Source organism: Rhinopithecus roxellana, chromosome 10, assembly GCF_007565055.1.
Source record: "Rhinopithecus roxellana isolate Shanxi Qingling chromosome 10, ASM756505v1, whole genome shotgun sequence".
NCBI classification, from domain to species: Eukaryota; Metazoa; Chordata; class Mammalia; order Primates; family Cercopithecidae; genus Rhinopithecus; species Rhinopithecus roxellana.
In genome coordinates this window covers 41,876,009-41,889,580 of record NC_044558.1, presented here as the reverse complement: position 1 = coordinate 41,889,580, position 13,572 = coordinate 41,876,009, and the positions used below count along the sequence as shown (strand labels likewise).

Here is a 13,572-nt window from a genome sequence, read left to right as displayed (position 1 = left end):
ACACCCGGCCAAAATACAGAAACATTTTAAAACATTTCTCATGATATGCATGAGAAGGATTCAGACAAATCTTTTTTCTCCTCTCTCTCTTTTTTTTAAAAAACAGGGTCTCACTCTGTCACCCAGACTACAGTGCAGTGGTGTGATCTCAGCTCACCACTGCCTCCACCTCCTGGGCTCAAAGAATCCTACGACATCAGCCTCCTGAGTAGCTGGGACTACAGGCACACACCACCATACCCAGCTAATTTTTGTATTTTTTGTAGAGACAGGGTCTCGCTATGTTGCCCAGGCTGGTCTTGAACTCTTGGGCTCAAGTGATCCACTCGCCTTACCCCGCAAAGTGCTAGGATTCCAAGTGTGAGCGACTGTACCTGGCTCACAGAAATCTTATTGTAGTTATTTTATATAGTGTTTTTGCATTTTTGTGCATTAAAAAAATCATGGATACATGTAAGATATAGCCTTGTTTCTTGGTGAGTAGGTCTATGTGAACCTACCCACAAAGGCAGAGGGAGCTAAGAGGTTTAAGAAAGAGGCTGATAAATCCAGTTCCTCAGAAAAAAACATTTAATAGGGACTTACAAATAGAAGCAATGGATTGGGCTGCTCCAGAAAGTGAGTCCCTGTGTCCACCCACCAGAAATGATCCTTTATATAGCAAGTGTTTAGAATAAAGACAGCTGGTCATGTCTCAGATCCTCCTGGGAAACACTGGTGACCACTGGGGAAGTCAGATAAGCATGTTTATGAGGGGTTATCTGTGCTACAGGCATTGTTTCTTGGCCTTGTTGCAGGAACACCTTGGCATGGAGGACTCAAGCATTGGTCATTATGGTGGTTTTGCTTCAAGATGGTGTTACCCTTGCAGTGCACCAGGCTGTTTTCCTACCATCCCAATGTGTGAGCTTAGTCATTCTCAAGTCATTCTTTTGCTCTGCTTAGAGAGTCCTATTGATGCCCAGAATTAAGCACATCAACAGCAGACCAGGTCTGTAGCTTTGCTATGTTCTTACAGGTATGTCTTCAGATGACCTGCAGCAGAATTACCTGAGGTATCTGGAAAAAACTGCAAACTCGTGGGTTCCATCCAGAAGAGGAATCTTGAGGCATGAGTTCAGGAGTCTGCATGTTTCACAAATACCTCAGCTGACTCTAATTCACACCATTAAGAACACACTCTTTAGTGAAATAACAATATACATAGGATGCTGTACGTTGAATCAGTACAACGAATACATGGAATACAATACACAGAGAAAGCTATATGCTGAAGAGCTCACTCTGGATTTTTTTTTTTTTTTTTTTTTTTTTTTTTGAGAAGAAGTCTCACTCTGTCACCCAGGCTGGAGTGCAGTGGCACGATCTTGGTTCACTGCAGCCTCTGTCTCCTGGGTTCAAATGATTCTCGTGCCTCAGCCTCCTGAGTAGCTGGGATTACAGGTACCTGCCATCACACCTGGCTAATTGTTTTGTATTTTTAGTAGAGACGGGGTTTCACCAAGTTGGTCTTGAACTCCTGACTTCAAGTGATCCGCCTGCCTCAGCCTCCCAAAGTGCTGGGGTTACAGGCGCCACTGTGGATTTTCATAAACTAAACACACACTTGTGTAGACAGCAACCTCGAAGCACCCTTGTGCCTATTTCCAGGCATTGTCCCCCGTGGTGGATCCATGCACACTGTTGTGTAAATGTAAATCATTCATTCTCAGGACTGCATAGTATTCCGTCAGGGAATGCGAACCAAATTAAGAACCCTGCCTTCCAGAATTAAGCCTAAATTTACAGAGCAAATCCCTGCATGAACACACCATATGTTATACCTGAAGGATGCTTCTCCATTTTTGATCCCATGGCTAACGTTTGCCAGGAACTACAGAGCTCACACTGTGACTGAGGTCAGAGGGCTGGGCGAGAGTGCTGCTTGCACCAGAGCAGTGGCTCTGTTGTTTGACTTTAAAGAGGCTCCTTCTAGCATGGTCTGATAACCAGTGAGGTGTATCTTTTCCTAACACAGGTTTTTCAACCCTGCCTCATGAAGGCTCATCAGAGTATAATTCTTTCCTGAACACTGCAGTTGCTGAAATAGCCAATTTGGAGGCAACATTATTAGGGTGATTCTGGGAACCTAGAGCTAGACAACTTGAGTTCAAATCCCAATGCTGCCACTGCTTGTGGAATTATGTTTAACTCTCTGGAGCCTCAGTTTCCTCATGTGTAAAAGGAGGCTTATAATTGTACCTCATAGGGTTGTCACAAGCAGTGAAGAGCCACTTAGAACAACATGCACAGTAAGCAAACATATGTGTTTGATAGATGTACGGGAACTTCAGAACTCATGAGTGCAAACAGACACTTAAGGGTCATATGGTTTTCATGCCAAGGGAGGAAAGGTAGTGCAGTGATTTGGGGTAGGTTAGCCCAGCAGCTCCCACTCCACCTGCCCTTAAAGAATCATCTATAGAAGGCTTGCACAGTTGTACCCATATTTCTGCCACACAACATTCTCTTTCTGGAATCGAAAAAGTGTTAATTGACATGCTTACACATAGCCATCCACTTTTGCTAACCTTTGCTAGCCAGAATGAAAATTCATCATTAATCCAGGGCTGAGTTGGTTATTTATTTATGAGATGGAGTCTCACTCTATTGCCCAAGCTGGAGTGCAGTGGCACAATCTGGGCTCACTGCAACCTCTGCCTCCTCAATTTAAGTGATTCTCCTGCCTCAGCTTCCCAAGTAGCTGGGATTACAGGCTCCTGCCACCACGCCCGACTAATTTTTGTATTTTTAGTAGAGACGAGGTTTCACCATGTTGGCCAGGCTGGTCATGAACTCCTGACAGGTGATTGGCCCACCTCGGCCTCCCAAAGTAGTGGGAGTACAGGCGTAAGCCACTGCACCGACCTGGGTTATTTTTAAATGGGTTATTATCTCAAACTCATTTTTGTACCAGATGAGGGATTAAAAATTCTATTACAAGTAGAAACACTGAAGAATCCCTTCTCTGATTCATTCTGGCTTGTCTTCTAGTTCTTGCAAAGCCGTGACATTTCATGTATTTTATGTATTTCCTAAGGTGCTGTAGCTACCAGGATACAAGGCCCGTCCAGGGCTACTCTTTCTGCTCTGTTTCTACCTACAGCCATTATGACCTGAATCTACTCCACAGGACACAGCTTCCCCCCCCCCCCCATCACTTTCTCTTTTCTCTGGAGGTATCCACTAAAATTGCAAGCTCCTGGGCCCACCCAGAATGGATATCCACTTTTTGAGTGTCTCTTCAAACTCCTCATGGCTCTTTCTGTTTACCAAAGTCATACATACTTTTTAAAAATCTGAGTGCTCAAAAATATATACTATCAGACATGAAATCCATCTACATACCATTCTAGTCCCAAAAATAGATTCCAGATGGAGTTAGGTGCTAAATGTAAAAACTAAAACCATAAAAATATTGAAAAAGGTATAGAATGTATTTATGACCTTGGGGGAAAGAGGGCCTTTTTAAGTGAGGCATGGAACATGCAAGCATAAAGAAAAGGACTGATGAATATGACCTCATAAAAATTAAAAACTTCTGTAAGGCCAAAGATACTGAAAACGAAGCTTAAAAGACAAGCCACAGAAGAGGTGAAAATACTTGTCACACATATAACAAAGCATGAATAAATAGAAAAACAGGCAAATGGCATGAAGAGATAGAAATGACCAAGAGAGTCGAACAGAAGTTCCACAGAGGCAGGGGTTTGTGTTTGTTCCTCTGGGGCAGTACCTCAATGTTGATTTCATGATGAATTAATGTGAAAACATGTTCATTCTGATTTACAATCATGTAAATGCAACTAATTATTAATTAGAGATAGGTTCTCACTCTGTCACCCAGGCTAGAGTACAGTGGTGGGACCATGGCCCTGGGTTCAAGCAATCATCCAGCCTTGGTGTCCTGGGTAGCTGGAACGACACGAATGCACCATCATGCCTGGCTAGTTTTTTAAAAATTTTCGGTAGAGATGGGGGTCTTGCTATGTTGCCGAGGCTAGTCTTGAACTCCCAGCCCTGGCCTCAAACAATCCTCCCATCTCGGCCTCCTAAGTCACTGGAACTGTAGGTGGGTAACACCATGCTCAGTGAAAATGCAACTTAAAATGGAGATTTTTTTTTTCACCCATTAGAATGGAAAAAAATTAGTGTTGTTTAGGATGTGGGGAAATGTACATACTCATGTGGGGCTTGGAGTGTAAATAATACATCCTCTTGTAGGGTAATCTGTCAGTATCCATCAAGCACAAAAATGCATGTACTTTTTATGCACACCTATGTTTATTGTGGCACTATTCACAATAGCAAAGACTTGGAACCAACCCAAATGTCCATCAATGGTAGACTGGATTAAGAAAATGTGGCACATATACACCATGGAATATTATGCAGCCATAAAAAAGGATGAGTTCATTTCCTTTGCAGGGACATGGATGAAGCTGGAAACTGTCATTTTCAGCAAACTATCACAAGATCAGAAAACCAAACACTGCATGTTCTCACTCATAAGTGGGAGTTGAACAGTGAGAACACATGGACACAGGGAGGGGAATATCACACACTCGGGTCTGTCGGGGGGTGGGGGGCTAGGGGAGGGATAACATTAGGAGAAATACTTAATGTATGTGATGGGTTGACGGGTGTAGCAAATCACCATGGCACATATATACCTATGTAACAAACATGCACGTTCTGCACATGTAACCTAGAACTTAAAGTATATATCTATCTATAAGTATATATCTATCTATAAAAGAAGAAGAAGAGGAAGAGAAAGAGGAAGAAGAAGAAGAAGAGGAAGAACATCAATGAAAGAAAGAAACTTGGGGGAAAAATGCATGTACTTTTGATTTAGCAGTGCCTACCTTGGGAAATTAAGGAGCTAATGTGCTTGTTTAACGGTATCTATTGCAGCATTCTTTGAAATATCTAAAAGTTATAAGTGACCTAAAGAATTATCAATATGGAAATGATTAAATAAAGTAAGATGAAATTATACCACAGAATAGTTTGAAACAGTTTTAAAAATGAGGTATCTCTGTATGTAGTAGCCTCTAACATAACACATGTAAGTGAAAAAGCCAAGTTGCATAATGACATTTACAAGAGTGTTACTTATAAAGACAAAACTGTAGACATGTATATGCGGCATATAGAAATGCACATCAACTTTTTTTTTACTTCACAATATATTCTGGACATCTTCCCATGTCAAAACATATAAATCTACCTAATTCTTTAATAAAGGTTGCAAAATACTCCATTGACTGGGTTTGGCATAATCTGACCAATTCTCCGTGGATGAATGTATGGGTTTTAAAAAAACCTTTATTGAGACATAATTTGCATACTATACAATCATCTCATTTAACGTATACAATTCACTCGTTTCTTACACTATTATTTTTTTTAAAAATATGGTAAAACACATACAATAAAATCTGTTATTTAACCATTCTAAGTGTACAACTCAGTGGCATTAACCGGATGACCATTTCATTTTTTTACTATTGTAAGAAACGCTGCAAATACAATGCTGTATGTCCTTATATATACTTTGTGCAAATGATTCCATAAGATAGAAAGCTCTCATCTGTGATGGCCCAGTGATAAAGAGTGATAAAAACAGGTGGGTCTTTTCCCTAAGGTAACTATATTATCGTTAAACATGATTTTTAAACCTGTAAAATACACGGAGGATTTTCCCAAGCAAATTTAGAAGTTGAAAAAAAAACCTTATTTTTCTCTGTTCATTCACCTTCTCGAATACATAACCATAAGCTAATTAAAGTAAAGGATGATTTGCTATACAGCATCTGGGCATAAATATGATAGATGTCAATGAAATATGTTATTTGGTATCTGACTTTAACCTGAGTCTTTTTTGCCAAACATACCACAAGCAGTTGGATCTTATGCAGAAAGACACGGCTTCAACATTACTTCAGGTTTCCTAATCTGGACCTCAGAGTCTCCTTGGAGAGTGACCTCTGGCAATTCATTTAATCCTAGGGCCTCAGGTTCCTTTTCTATAAAATAGAGGGTCTGTCCAGGATGCTATAACTTGTATGGCCCAGGTCCCAAAGTGTGCTTGCAGGAACAAGGTCAGCCCAAACTGCAGCTGTGGTTGGAGCCAAGCTCTCTAGACTTGCAGCTCCAGTCCTGAATCTACCAGGTACTTGCTTTGTGGCCTTGGGCAAGTTGCTTAACCACTGGCAACTCAGTCTCTAAAGCTGTAAATTGGTATTTACCCCATAGGGTGTTGTGTAGATTCACTGAGATACAAGCAGGAACATTGCCTAGCCCTGTGCCTGACATCAACGATGCCCTCAATAAACAGTAGTTTGAGGGTTTTAAACACAAAGCATATGGCAGGGCCACACTTCAAGGCTGCCAAATATCACAGTTTATGTAATAGCAGTAAGAATAGCATATACTTCTATAGCACTTATATGCCAATCATATTCTGAGTACTGTATATTTATTAATTTATTTAGCCCTGTCAACAACCTATGAGGTAGAACTATTATTTCTATTTTACCAAATAGGAAATAGGCACGGATAGGGTAAGACAGTAGTTCAAGATCACAGCTACTGAATAGCAGAACCAGGATTTGAACCCAGGCAATCTGTGTTCTTCGGGCTCTGTGTTCTCAACCATTATGAAACAGTCTTATTATAGTGTTACAGGTCTTTTAAAATTTGTCTAATAGGCTTTCTGGTTTTTGCTAGAAAGCCCCACAAAGGGGAAAAAATAAACTGTCTTATTATTATTATTATTTTGAGACGGAGTTTCGCACTTGTTGCCAAGGTTGGAGTGCAATAGCACGATCTCAACTCACTGCAACCTCCACCTCCCAGGTTCAAGCAATTCTCCTGCCTCAGCCTCCCAAGTAGCTGGGATTACAGGCATGCACCACCACACTCAGCTAATTTTGTATTTTTAGTAGAGATGGGGCTTCACCAAGTTGGCCAGGCTGCTTGAACTCCTGACCTCAGGTGATCTACCTGCCTCGGCCTCCCACAGTGCTAGGATTACTGGTGTGAGCCACCATGCCTGCCTGTCTCATTATTGTTTATAAATATTTGTATATTTGTGGGTATGGGCATAAATGGGGAATTCTTCCCTATTCTGATAGCTCCTCAATTTCAATACCTGATACCAATATCTTTTTCATACTGAGTTTTAAAAAATTAAGATGACTTTGCCAAACACTTCATTTGGACCCTACCGTCTAACTTAGAAACCTATATTTAAAATGACTGCCAGATGATAACTTGGTATAAGGGCTGTGCAAAAAGAGGAAGTATAAGAAAAGGCATTATTAAACTTCTCGTTGGTCACTCATGACCTCTAAGGTCACACCATGACCTACGAGCCCACTGAGTTTTGGAACTCAAACTCCAGGACAGTTGCCTTCTCATACAGGTACACTCTACTCTTTTAACTGATTCTATTTCCCTAGAGTTTCCCCCTCAAAATTGAATGGTTTCTCACTAGACTGCGTGTAGCTTTATAGCAGCTCATAATTTGTCCCTTAGAGGAAATACAGTTTGGACTGCTGACTGAGCAAGCCTCAGAGTTTTGGCAGCCTGGGATTCTGTTAATTTAGCAGATGTAAAAGCTTATTTTGTTTTCCTCCATTAATACACTTCTATCTCCATCTCCAGCACACAGGGAAAAGCCTTCCCCTCTGCAGCAATCAGGATCCCAGCGGTGAGGACTGATGTAGTTGCTTGCATGACCCGATCACTTCACTCCCAGGATGCACAGGAGCTGAGGCTGCTATGGACAGGGTCAAGTGTCCCTACATGGCACCAAGATCTCCTCCCAGATGTTAAGGATGCTGGGTTAGATGCTGTCCCGCCAATCAGCCTTGTTGTTGTCTAGTATACCGTCTTCCTCCAGGGGTGCTGCAGTCCTAGCACCTGAGGTATCTCAGTCTGTGCTCACTGGAAAGTCCAAAGTTCCTGATGACCAGATTCTGCCCGCTACTGTCCCCTACCCTCTCATTCACCTTGTCCCTCAATGAAGTCTGAATCTCAGCTGTGAAGAAGGAGGCTCCCGAGTACAGGCAAATCAGTAGAGGTAGTTAAGGGTTTCTGGGCATTTTGAGATAGAGCAACTCTGCCCAGAGCATAATAAGGATGTGGGTGTGGGGAGGGCCAACAGTGGGATCTTTTGCCTAACCCAACACCCACGTGATCTACCAAGATACTCTGTTGCTTATACAAGCTCCCAGTATTTGACTTGATATATAGAATATATTTAATATTTTCTAACAGATGAAATTTTGATCAGTTTCAGAGGGCTCTGAACCTTTGCAAAGGATCATGTGTACATCAACTAGAATACTACACTCCCAAGGAGAGGGACTCAAACTCCTTGGCACCCTGAGAAAGCCTAGCACATTCACCTGCTGAGGGCACATCCTCGGTTTATTCTTGCAAAGGTTCCTGGTCAATGTGGCAGAAATTAGGCTACTCACTGCTGGTAGTGGAACCTTTATTCCTATAAAATCCCACATGGAAACCCAATGTAAAAAGTTAATCCATCTCAGCATTTGTTTTCCAGAGTATGATGGTAACAACTCCTATGAGGATGCGAGGAATTACATCACGAGCCAGTTCCTTGACCTCAGTATGCAAAAAGATATCAAAAGAATCTACAGTCACATGACCTGTGTTACAGATACATAGAATATCAAATTTGTATTTGATGCAGCTACAGATATTATTATCAAAGAAAACCTCAAGGACTGCAGCCTCTTCAAATCCTCCCCATTCCATTCCTCAGGTATAAATTCTATAAACAGGCTTGGAATCTGGGTAATTACAAACAGAAAAGTATAGTCAATATACCATGGCATGAAGAATGAATCCATTCTTTGGAGATGGAGTATGCATGATTGCAACTGTGTTTCATACATTCTTTCCAAAGTGGGATAGCTAGTGGAGCTTAAAGAACACAAGGCCAGTCATTAGAAGACCCCTGCCCTACATCCACCCCCAGGTTCCAGTACTGGTTTTCCAACTTAATACAAAAGTCTGAATACTTAAAAAAACTTATCACAGAGTTTTTACATAATTTAAAGGAGGAAAATGTGTAAAGGGCCTAGCACAGTGCATGGCGCATAAAGATGTTCAATGATCAGCAGTGGCATTGCTTTCATTTTCCCATTCTCTTTGCTCCTCTTGAATGGCTTGCCTAGAAAATGAGACCAGGATACGTTCCCTCTCAAGTTCCTGCTCATGCACACAGCGGTTACACACTACCTCAAATATAAGTGGTTGTAATTTATAATAATTACAATATTCCAAAATTATGTTTAAATCTAGGTGTCTGTTCCTTGATACTCTGTCATTTTTCTTTACATTCCGAAAAATTAATGTTTGTCAGTTTCTGTATAAGGTTGGCATTCATAGAATCAGCTGCTCTGGTTTAAGGAATGTATCCCCAAACGGTCCTCTGTCTCCTCACCTGCTGAAGTGCCCTAGGTCACCTCCACAGAAGCCTCCAGGCTCTAGAGACCAGGCTCTAGAGACTGCAAGAACTGGGGTTTTGAATTCTGACAGACCTGGGTTTGAATTCCCAGCTCTGCTCCTTACTGGCTAAGTAGTCTCAGGCAAGTCACTTTTTTCTAAGCCTCACTTTCCTATCTGTAAAACAGGGATAATACTACCTAATTCACAGGGTTGGTGTCAGGATTGAAAATAATATGGATAAGTAGCTAGTACACAGTAAAACATTCAATAAAGTATACAACTTTTATTACTGATCCCCAAATGCCTCTTTTTATTGTGTTTTTTTCTTTTTTTAGATGGCTTCCCAAGGACAGCGAACAGAATGTCCTATGGAAACACAGCTCCCATGGGGCTACAAATATTGCCAATTTTAGTGAGAAATTACGTGAGTCAAAATACTTTCCTTAGGTATCACTGTTCTTTGAACAATCTGGTTTTTTTTTTTATTCTAAACCACAATGACAAAAGCCTTCTAAAACTTTGTATTTTCCAATGAGAACAAATTAAGGGAACTTAGATGCTAAGATACATTAGAAATCGCCATCAAATTGTTATCCTTGGCCGTATGTACAAGGGAAGTCTCATCTCCTTGGCAAACAAGGCTTCTTGCAGCACAATCCTACCATGTCCTCCCTGGACTGCTCCTGCCGCCCAAGCACAGCATGTGTTTTCCCAGTCGCTTTACCTGGAATTCCTACCACCTCCATCTCTCTGCCTGGTAGCATCCAAACCTCTGTTCAAACGTCAGCTTCCCTGATATGCCTTTCTCATTTAACCAAGCACCCCGTAGGCCAGGCTACAAAGCATCCCTACGCTGCACTGTTCACTGTAACGAACAAAGCCCCACTACGATGCTTTTCCCATTATGGCAATTGGGTGTAAGGCCCACCGTCCTAGTTCCTAAAGGGGAACACCCAGGTCTGTTCTCTTTGCATCACCTTACAAAAGTTCTGGTAGACAGTAGGAACTCAATGAATATTTGCTGAATGAATACATAAATTGCTAAAAGACAGATTTGGGTTACTGAACCAAATCTGTCAACTACCAAGATATCATTCTGGGCCATCAATTTCTTCATCTGTAAAATCTATTTGCTCTTGCCTATAAAATGGGAATGTAAGTAATTTATCACAGAGTTTTTAAACAGCTTAAAGGAGGAAAATGTGTAAAGGGCGTAGCACAGTGCATGGCACATAAAGATGTTCAATAATCAGCAGTGGCATTGCTTTCATTTTCCCATTCTCTTTGCTCCTCTTGAATGGCTTGCCTAGAAAATGAGACCAGGATACGTTCCCTCTCAAGTTCCTGCTCATGCACACAGCGGTTACACACTACCTCAAATATAAGTGGTTGTAATTTATAATAATTACAATATTCCAAAATTATGTTTAAATCTAGGTGTCTGTTCCTTAACACTCTGGCATTTCACTTTACATTCTGAATAATTAATGCTTATCAGTTTCTATATAAGGTTGACATTCATAGAATCTGTCTCCAAAATTGCTGATAAAAAAAAAAAATCATTCCTTTCTGTATGATCTGTGCTCTGTTGAAAGCAAAAGCGAAAACTACATATAATCACCATTGAAACATTTCTAATAAGTTTTAGACATACAAATAAATTCACTTGAAGGTTTAAATAAATAATTCCATTCAATTATGGCATTCAAATTAAAACTTTTCACACTGATAGCTCTCAGGAATTGTTATTATTTTTACACACTTAATATTACATTTTGTAGTGCTCTGGTTTATGTTCCCTGGTGTGTTTGTATTTCTCACGACTTTTTGTTCCAGAAATGACTGCTGCACCACATTCCTTAAAGATAATCTCTGGGCTGGAGATGGTGGCACATGCCTGTAATCCCAGCACTTTGGGAGGCCAAGGTGGGTAGATCATGAGGTCAGGAGTTCGAGACCAGCCTGGATAACATGGTGAAACCTCGTCTCTACTAAAAATACAAAAATTACATGGGCGTGATGGCACATGCCTGTAGTCCCAGCTACTTGGAGGCCGAGGCAGGAGAATCGCTTGAACTCGGGAAGTGGAGGTTGCAGTGAGCCAAGATCGCACCATTGCACTCCAGCCTGGGTAAAAGAGTGAGACCCTGTCTCAAAAAAAAAAAAAAAAAAAAAGAGAGAGAGAGAGAGAGAGAGAGAATCTCTGTTGCAATGTAAAACTAATTGTAAAATTATCAGAAATTTTTCAATCAAGAAAACAAGTCTGTCATTTTTCTATCAAGCCAAAACTCTTAGGATGATTATATCTCCCTGTGGATGAAGCAAAACGTCTTTAACAGCCTGTATAAGGTCCTCCATAATCTACCCCAACTCACCTTCTCCTCTCTCCCCTCCAGCCACACTGAACTTCTTTTGCTCCTCCAAGTCAATATGATCCTTCACCTCCAGGACTTTGAGCATGCTATTTATTGCCTTGCCTTTCCCTTTTCACCTGGCTGATCTCTCTTTATCCTTCAGGTCTCAGCCATGAGACCTCTGTCATATTCTCGCACACAGCTAATGACATTTTATTGGATTGTCAACTCCTTCAGGGCAGGGGCCATGTCTAACTTCTTTACCTCTATAGTCTCATGCTAGCACATGCCACAAAGTATATTAGGCATTCAATAAATGATTACTAAATAAGTGTAATGAATCTATCTGGAGAGAAATATAATTTCACTAACTATACTTTGGGATATAGAAATTAACTTTATGGCTCTCAGGTTTTGACTTTCACCTGCATTCAACATTAAGCATGACCTCGAGAGGAAAGAGTTAACTTAACCAGTATGTTTTACTCAGTTCTTGCTTATCTCTGGGAACACCTGCAGTCACAGCAATGACCCTGACCCAAATCCTGAGCACTAAACTCCCTGAAATGCTTACTAATTAGTTATGTTATTTTTGTGCCCTCAAGGCAGTGGTCAAAATATATCAAGACAGTATCATTGTTTAAAGTTAACGTGGGACAAAGTGTCGGGCGACATGCAGAAGCAGGGCTGTGACTGTGAGTGTCTGGGCGGCAGACGCATCTCCCACCAGAGCCAGGACAAGAAGATTCACGTGTACGGCTACTCCATGGCCTACGGTCCTGCCCAGCACGCCATTTCAACTGAGAAAATCAAAGCCAAGTACCCCGACTACGAGGTTACCTGGGCTAACGATGGCTACTGAGCACTCCCAGCCTGGGGCCTGCTACCTCCAGCAGCCATGTCGGAGGCCCCGCCTTTGCCTGCACCCCTTTCAGGGTTGCCCCTGCCTGCTTCTGCGGCAGCCCCTGGTGACGTGCTGTCTGCCAGGCTTTGCAGACAGGCTAGCTTGGCCACAGAATTAAACATGTTGCCACGCCAAAAAAATAAATAAATAAATAAAATAAAATAAATAAAAATAAAATAAAGTTAACGTGAAGATTCCTGATGCGTGCTAGTACCTAGTTTGGGGTCTGCATTCTGGCTGGTTACATAGCTACACGACCAGTTCCCTTGACCAGCTCTGAACTCCTAAGACTTGAGTGGGCTTTCCTGGGTGGAGGTGTTTTGCATATGTCTCTACAGTTTACAGCTGGAGAGAAACATGCATTCCTGAGAAACGTGTGATCCCTGCAGAGAGAGGACAAGAAAGCCTACTCTGACCTCTCTAGTTTTGCCACCATATATCCATATCCTGCTGTTCCTGCACCATACCCTTTGCTGTAATAAATCTTAGCCTTGAATATGATTTTATATTGAGTTGTGAGTGAGTCCTTCCAGCAAATCACTAGTAGGTGGTCATGGTACTCCCCGAAACATCCGCCTTCTTGAGCCACTCCCCTTTTTGACATCTGAGCCACCACTCTTAGTTTTCCTTCTACCTCATTACTGATTTTTTCCCATCTCCATTGTTGGCTCTTCTACTTTACCAGACTAACTGTGTGAGGGTGCTATAGCTCGATTCTGGCCTTCTTTTCTTTATCTCTACTCTCTTGCTAGATTGTTTTATTAGTCGCACAGGTTTCAATACCAT

General features: G+C 41.5%; 1 protein-coding gene and 1 non-coding gene across 3 annotated transcripts in view; one reads left to right on the top strand and one right to left on the bottom strand.

The window, feature by feature from the left end:
* CPM (carboxypeptidase M) overlaps positions 1–13,572 on the bottom strand; it is a 78,551-nt gene that overhangs the window by 51,196 nt on the left and 13,783 nt on the right. The window lies entirely within an intron of this gene.
* On the top strand, positions 6,722–6,783 carry LOC115900162. The gene has a single exon (XR_004059832.1). It is a non-coding gene; the product is annotated as a U7 small nuclear RNA (small nuclear RNA).